Below are 8,042 nucleotides of genomic sequence, written 5' to 3' on the forward strand. Positions count from 1 at the left end.
AAGACTGAGTTCCGGCCTGATTTCGAGGGTCCCAGGGGAAAGAAATACTATGGTGGAAGATTTTGGTCTTAACTCAGGGTTGCCTCTGAATACCTGAGGGACTTTGTCCTCCCTGCTTCTGATGCCGTCTCATACAGGAATTTTTGGTGTTCCTCAAACTTTCAATGTGCTCTGCTTTTCTCTGTTCAGAAGTGAATAAGGAGAGTGTTAACCACTGTTTTCAGGCATCAAGAATCTGCCTCCTGGTGGGGAGTGGATTCAGGATCCAGCCTCTTGCAGCTTGAGCAAACATTGGACCCTTCCTTCCACATCTCCAGATGCTGGATCCTTGTCACCTAAGGAGAAACCTAGGCTGTGATGAGTATCCAGACAAAGCCTCTAATGAATATTGTAGACTCTCACTGCTGAAGGAATCATTCAAAGACAGAAGCAGCTCTCCTTTGAGAGGACCTCACCCACTCTGTCCAGCTCACTCTCTTCCCAAACTCCTTTCTGTTATCCAAGGGATAGAAAAGCACTATCAGAATCTCCTCGTGTGTCCCAGCTATTGATAGAAGTTTAAACTTAATTTTGTTATACTGTATATATAAATTTCTATTATCGTTTGAGGTATTACGTTTAACTCATTTAGATTGTAGTGGATAATTAAGAAATACAGATTAATAATTAGTCTTCTATGATAGTCAAACTTATAGTCGTGTTGTTTTCTAGATATACATAGATATAATTCAATTAGGTAGGTAATCTTTAAACACTTCAAAGACCTACAGGATATGGCATTTAAAATGTTTTCAAAAATTTAGACTTTCTGGACAATGAGACATGTCTGCTCCTGGCAGCACCGATTTACTTCAGAGAGGAGGATGGGCATCAAAGACACTCTATATGGAGTTTATCTTCTTCTTGGCAAGAAACTGTTCTTGCCTGGACTGCTTGATCGACTAGACATGCAGGACCCATAGGAAGGTGACCACTGAACTTTGCTTGGCAAAATGGTCCTTCAGGTTCCTGCTTTGCAGAGGAAATTGTCTGACATTCTACAGGACACAGAGAGACTCTAGGCCTGTGGACTGAAAACAGATGCCCCAACTTTACAAGAGAACATTAGGTGATTGTCCAGCCTGCCAGCTGTCTCTGTCTACTCTTGCAAGACTCCCGAAAGTTGCTTGCATTCTTCTCCTATTTCTCAGGTAATATTATACCCTTCTGAGGTCTTTGATGTAGTTGAAGACTAGATAGTTATAATTTTCCTTAGTTATGATAAAAGATAAGTTAGCTATGAAACCTTAGACTCACAAATATAGGAGAGATAGGATATGTTCTTTAATTTTGCCAAATACAAATAGACTAGTTATTATCAATAGAGTAAATATTGTAACTGTAATTCTTGCTTGATAATTGTTTTGTTATATGTAATTTTACTATGTGAAAGTGAAAAACCTTCATTTTTGAAAAAAAGAAAAGGGGAAGTGCTGTGGGATGTTCTGCATGTTAAATGTGTTGCTCTGATTAATAAATAAAACACTGATTGGCCAGTAGCCAGGCAGGAAGTATATGCGGGACAAAAAGAGGAGACTTCTGGGATGTGGAAGGCTGAGGCAGAGAGACCCTGCCAGCCGCCATCAATACAAGCGAGATGTAAGGTACCGGTAAGCCACGAGTCACGTGGCAACTTATAGACTAATAGAAATGAGTTAATTTAAGATATAAGAACAGCTAACAAGAAGCCTGCCATGGCCATACAGTTTATAAGCAATACAAGTCTCTGTGTGTTTGCTTGGTTTGGTCTAAGCAGCTGTGGGACTGGCGGGTGACAGAGATTTGTCCTGACCGTGGGCCATGCAGGACCAGGAAACTCCAGCTACAATAGTCTTTGACATTGGATCATCTCAGCTAGCCATCTCAAAATTGCTCTGTGCAGTTTGTAGTCCAAAGCTGGTCTGTAAATGATGTTTGTCAGCTTAGTGGTGGTATTATTGTCCACGTGGAATTGTGTTGTGGGGCCCCATCTTCTTCCTGGAGACTTCGGTTGATGTTAGGTCTGGCCGTGATTTCCTGAAGAAAACTGGTAAGAGACTCAAACACAAAGACATGTATAGGCAGCTAATTGAAGCCTTTTTTCTAGAATTAGTTAGTACTCTATATGACCATTAATATCTTAACAAAGTTTAATATATATATATTATTTAATATATATATATATACCTTATAAATTTTGATATAAAATTCATACTTTAAGAAAAGTTTAAAGAATCAGAATAGAATCAAAGAATTGGGAGTAGTAGCAATAGAATAGTCCCTAAAACTCTTTTCTTTTCCTCCTGTCCCATATCAAAGATGGCTCTTTCTTCTGGCATGATACAGGGAGTTTTCATTTACCTTTTAACAACATGCTTGGGTTTAAAAGAGGAGAGAGCCATTCTCCAACTCCAAAGCCAGCTTTAAATTGTAATTGAAGTAGGACTACAAGAAGACCAATAGTGTTAAATTTCTTTAGAGAAGAGCAGAAACAAACATTTAGGAAGACTTATGAAGTTTTACAGATGATATACCAATAGACCATTTTACTCTTTTTCTTGGGATATTTTTTAAGATGATTTGTCCTTTTTCTTCAGTTGTCTCATTTGTCCAGTGTTCTTTAGATTCCTTAGCCTTCATTCTCCTAAAAGACAAAACAAAAATCTTTCCCCAAGACTAACTTTGGGGAGGTTCCCTTTTGGCAAGTTTTATGTGATTAAATGAAAAGGCATGTGTTAATGGTATAAGTTAGTTTAAATTGGATGGTCATGCTGGTTGATGAACTATCACCTCTTCTATTGAAGAGGTCTCTCTTGTTCAAATCGAAACTTTATCAATTTTGATGGTATCCACAACTTAGCTTCTCCTGTAGAAACAAAAGCAAAACCTTGTCCTCAACATAACACATCCCAGTTTCCATTCTGAGATCAGCAGGTCCTTAAAGTATATAGGCTGATTTAATTCTGTAGTTTTTTTTCCTATTATCCAATGTCTCTCTGCAGCTGGTGTTCCTTTCTCATTAGCACTGAGAAAATTCAAAGTTAATAGAGCATTATGCAGTCTATTTCTGGGGGGTTTTCTTACCCCTTTCTGTTTATTTAGCATATCCTTTAGAGTTCTGTTTGATCTTTGTCTAACTGCTTGGCCTGTAGGATTATGTGGTATACCTGCAATATGCTTTATATTGCAATAAGCAAAAAACTGTTTTATTTTAACAGAAACATGCTGGAGCATTGTCAGTTTTAATTTGTGCAGGTATACCCATGATGACCATAAGTTCTAGCAAATGAGTGATTACAGAATCAGCTTTTTTAGACCTCAAAGCAGTTGCCCATTGAAATCCTAAATAAGTATCAATGGTATGGTATACATACTTCGATTGTCCAAATTCTGCAAAGTGAAACACACCCATCTGACAGATTTCATTCCTCTGAGTACCCTTTGGGTTACATCCTGCTGGTAATGGCGTCTGATTATAGAAGGAACAAGTAGGACATTTCCTTACAATTTCCTTGGCTTGTTGCCATGTTATGGAAAAATCCTTTTTTAAACCTTTACTATTGACATGATGGTTTTTTATGAAATTCTGAGGCCTCCAGCACATTTCCTATTAAAAATTTATAAATCTCATTATTACCTTGTGCTAGAGGGCCTGCCAGACCCTTATATAAAGGGTGACTCCTTTTCCTGATTGTATCTTGTAACTGAATAGTGAAGTTAATTGTGACTCATCAGGGATAAATTCTGCAGTCTCAATATGTAATACCACTCTTTCAGCATACTGAGAGTCAGTTACTATGTTGAGAGGTTCTGAAAAATCCATTAATACCAACAGAATAACATATAATTCCAATTTTTATTTATTTTTTTTAAAGATTTATTTATTGTGTATACAATATTCTGCCTGCATGTATCCCTGCAGGCCAGAAGAGGGCATCAGATCTCATTACAGATGGTTGTGAGCCACCACATGGTTGCTGGGAATTGAACTCAGGACCTCTAGAAGAGCAGTCAGTGCTCTTAACCTCTGAGCCATCTCTCCAGCCCCAATTCCAATTTTTAAACTGAATTATAAGGACTTTGAACCACTTTACTTAAATTTTCTGATTTGTAACCTGCCTTTCCTTCTTTGTTTGCATCTGTATAAAATGTACAAACTCCAGATAATGGGTGTTTCCCATACAATTTGAGGCAAAATCCAATCAGCTCTTTATAAGATCGGTTCTATCACTTTTGGGATATTTGCTGTTAATTTTGCCCAAAAAATAACTGCAAGCTCTTTGCCAAGGTTCACTTTCTGCCCATAATATTTCAATGTCCTCCTTAGTTAAAAGTATGACAATTTCTGCTAGGTCTATTCCTGCTAATTGACAAAGTCTCAATTTTCCTTTCAAAATCAAGTCAGATTTTTTCCACAAAAGTTTTTAATTTTTTACTTAGTTTATTCAGTAAAAATATCCATTTGAATATAATATCTTCCCTCTGTAGGAGAATTAAAATTCCTGTAGGAGAATGGCTAGAGGGTAAAATAAGCAAAATACAATCCAGCTTTGGATCAACACAATCCACATGTCCTTTCTGTACTTCCTTTTCTACCAAGGCCAATTCTTTCTCAGCTTCAATTGATAATTCTCTTGGACTGTTTAAGTCCTTGTCACCTTCTAAGGTTTTGAACAAGTTATTCAGTTCATCATTTTTTACCCCAACAACAGTTCATAGATGAGAAATGTCTCCAAATTATCTTTGAAAGTCATTAAGAGTCTAGAATCAATCTCTCCTAATTTGCACCTTTTGGGGTCTAATTTTTTGTAGACTTATTTTATATCCTAAATAATTAATAGAATCTCCTCTTTGTATCTTTTCAGGAGCAATTTGTAACCCCCAGCAAGGCAAAATTTTCTTTACTTCTTCAAACATTCTTTCTAAAGCATCTGCTTTTGAGTCAGCTAGTAAAATGTCATCCATATAATGATAAATTATAGATTTAGGAAATTTTTTATGTATCACTTCCAATGGCTGTTGTACAAAATATTGGCACAGGGTTGGGCTATTCAGCATTTCCTCTGGGAGGACCCTCCATTGATATCTCTTAACCAGTTATTATAAGAAGGCACCATGAAAGCAAATCTTTCTGTCTTTTTCTTCTAAGGGTATTGAAAAGAAACAGTCTTTTAAATCAATAACTATAAGAGGCCATCCTTCAGGTAACAGAGTAGGCAAAGGAATTCCAGATTGTAGAGAGCCCATTGGCTGAATTACTTTGTTAATTGCTCTAAGGTCTGTTACCATTCTCCATTTACCAGATTTCTTTTTAAAAACAAATACAGGAGAATTCCAAGGACTGGTTTGATTCCTCAATGTACTGAGCATTTAATTGCTCGTGTACAAGCTCTTCTAAAGCCTGGAGTTTCTCTGTTAAAGGCCACTGCTGAACCCATACAGGCTTGTCTGTTTACCATTTTAAAGGCAGAGCTGTTGGTGTCTTTGGAAGATCATCAGTTGTTGTGCCCTGTTCTTGTACAATCTGGATGGCTGGTGACCACTCATTAGAATAATACCTTCTAATATTTCTCTCAGAAACATGTGCTAGTTTATGATTTGTTTCTGAGGTTGGAGGGATGTTAATCTGAGTATTCCATTGTTGCAACTGGTCTCGACCCCACAGGTTCATAGCTATGTTAGCCACATGTGGTTTTAATTTTCCTCTCTGTCCTTCTGGACCTATACATTCGAGCCATCTTGCACTCTGTTTCACTTGAGATAATGTTCCAATTCCTAACAGATAATGTTTACCTCCTGAAGAGGCCTAGTTGGATGCCAAAGTTCTGGTTCAATTATGGTCACGTCAGCACCTGTCTACCAGACCAGACAGGAGAATGTCATTTATTCTTATTGTTAATTTTGGTCTTTGTTCATTTATAGAAGTTTGCCAAAAATCTTCTTTATGGCTTCTCCTGAATTTTCTATTCTCTCTGTCTCAGCTGTTCCATCACCCCGAGCAGCCTGGTTTATTCCAATAGGCATTTGGTTATTTAATTGCTCTGAGTAGGGGTTTCTTCTATGACTGCAGGAAAGGTCTGAAGTGGATTTGCTGTGGGGGCCTGCCTGAGGACCCTCTGTGAGTTTCCTGACTGAGGCAAAGGATTACCTTGTCTCTCCCTTGTTGATCTACATTCCTTGGTCCAATGTTTGCCCTTACCACACCTTCTGCATACTCCAGAAGGAAGGGGCTTTCTATTGCCATTGTTCCTTGAAGAAACATTGTTTCTAGGAATGCCCTGTTTACAATCCCTTTTCAAATGTCCTTGCTTTCCACATCCAAAACATCTGACACTCCTCAAACCTCGAGAAATTGCTTCTCCTATCCACATGTCATCATGGCCATGAGCCTCAACATTAACTGTGTCTCTAATCCAGTCTTCCAAGGGTGCAGATCTTGCCTTTAATGGCCTGATTATTCTCTTGCATGTTGCATTCACGTTCTCAAAAGCCAAAGATTCAATTATTAACTGGCTAGCTTCTGAATTTAGGACCATTCTAGTTACTGCTGAAGACAGTCTTTGTAAGAAATCTGTGAAGGATTCTTTTGGGTCCTGTATAACCTTTGTGTAAGATTCAGTTCTCTTTCCTGGTTCCTCAACTCTGGGCCATGCATTCAAGGCTGACATTCAACATAGAATTGAGGTTTGGATATCATATCAACATTGTCTTTGTATTGCAGCATATTGGCATTCTCCAACAAGCTGATGCTGGGAGATTTGCACACCTCTAGCCCTCCATTTATTTTCTATGTTTTTAGCTTCATCTCTGAACCACATACATCACTGCAACTGTGCCCCAGGTTCCAGGAAAGCATTTACCAGCTCTCTCCAATCCTGTGGAATAATCTTACTACAGGTTGACCAGGAGTTTAACATTTGCTTTACAAATGGGGAATGCATGCCATAAGATACTATTGCCTCCTTAAACCTTCTTAAATCTAGCATTTCAATTGGAGTCCAAATATTTTGTGCATTTCCCTGACCAGGCAGCTGCTGTATGGTTACCGGATAAATTAAGGGTGATTGTGTGAAAACAGGCTTTCTATCTGTAACCTTATAATCCAATCCTGAAACAATTTCACTGTTAATTTCTTCTATCTGAATCCGAATTTCCCCGTAATTCATTTTAACAGGTTTAACAAGTTTTTCTAAAGCTTTTATCTTGGCACTTAAATTGACTATCTTTTAAAATAGTAAAATAAGGTTAAGGAAACTAATTGTGTACATAATCCCATCAACATTAATCTTCTCATATAGTTTTTCCATTTTCAGACTGCCTAAAATTTTATCAAAGTCCAATTTTCTTCTAATGTACACATAAAACCCATTTTTTAATGAAGAAAAATTTCTCTTTTAAATAATTTTTTCCTTTAAAATATCTGATATCTTAATTGACTTACCAAGTCTGTATAGAACAGTAGAAATCTGAGGGAATTTCAAAACAGCTACCTAGATTCTGAGGTGTGAATTGAGAGAGAGAGAGAGCGTAGCCATGAGTTCTGGCTAAAACCTTAAATCCAGCCATGTATCCAGCCTGGGCTCTGGCTTCCTTACGCTCCAACTACGTGCATTGGTGTCTTGGCCAAAAGCAGCTCTATCTGCAGTTGCATTTTTACAGTCAAGTGCAGCTGACCAGTAGCTCTGGCAGGCCTGAGTTGTGAGGTTTCTGGGCTACACACTTGTTGGATAAAAGCATAGACCCACTGTTTCTAAGAGTTGAAAGCTCCCAGAGCTGGCTGTAAATGTACCACCACCATGTTGGGAAGCTGAGGTGGACAGAGGACGGGGCTACCACACAACACCCCAGCAAACCTCTAGGCCCCCAGGTATGGCTAGCTCGTGAGCCATGCAGGTGAAGCTGGAGCTGGGGCACAGCGCCCCACGTTGGGTGCCATTTGTAGCTAGAGTTTTTCTGGTCCTGCCTGGCCCATGGTCAGGACAAATCTCTCTCATCTGCCAGTCCTGCAGGTGCTCAGACCCAAG

This window comes from Peromyscus eremicus, chromosome 8a, assembly GCF_949786415.1.
Source record: "Peromyscus eremicus chromosome 8a, PerEre_H2_v1, whole genome shotgun sequence".
NCBI lineage: Eukaryota > Metazoa > Chordata > Mammalia > Rodentia > Cricetidae > Peromyscus > Peromyscus eremicus.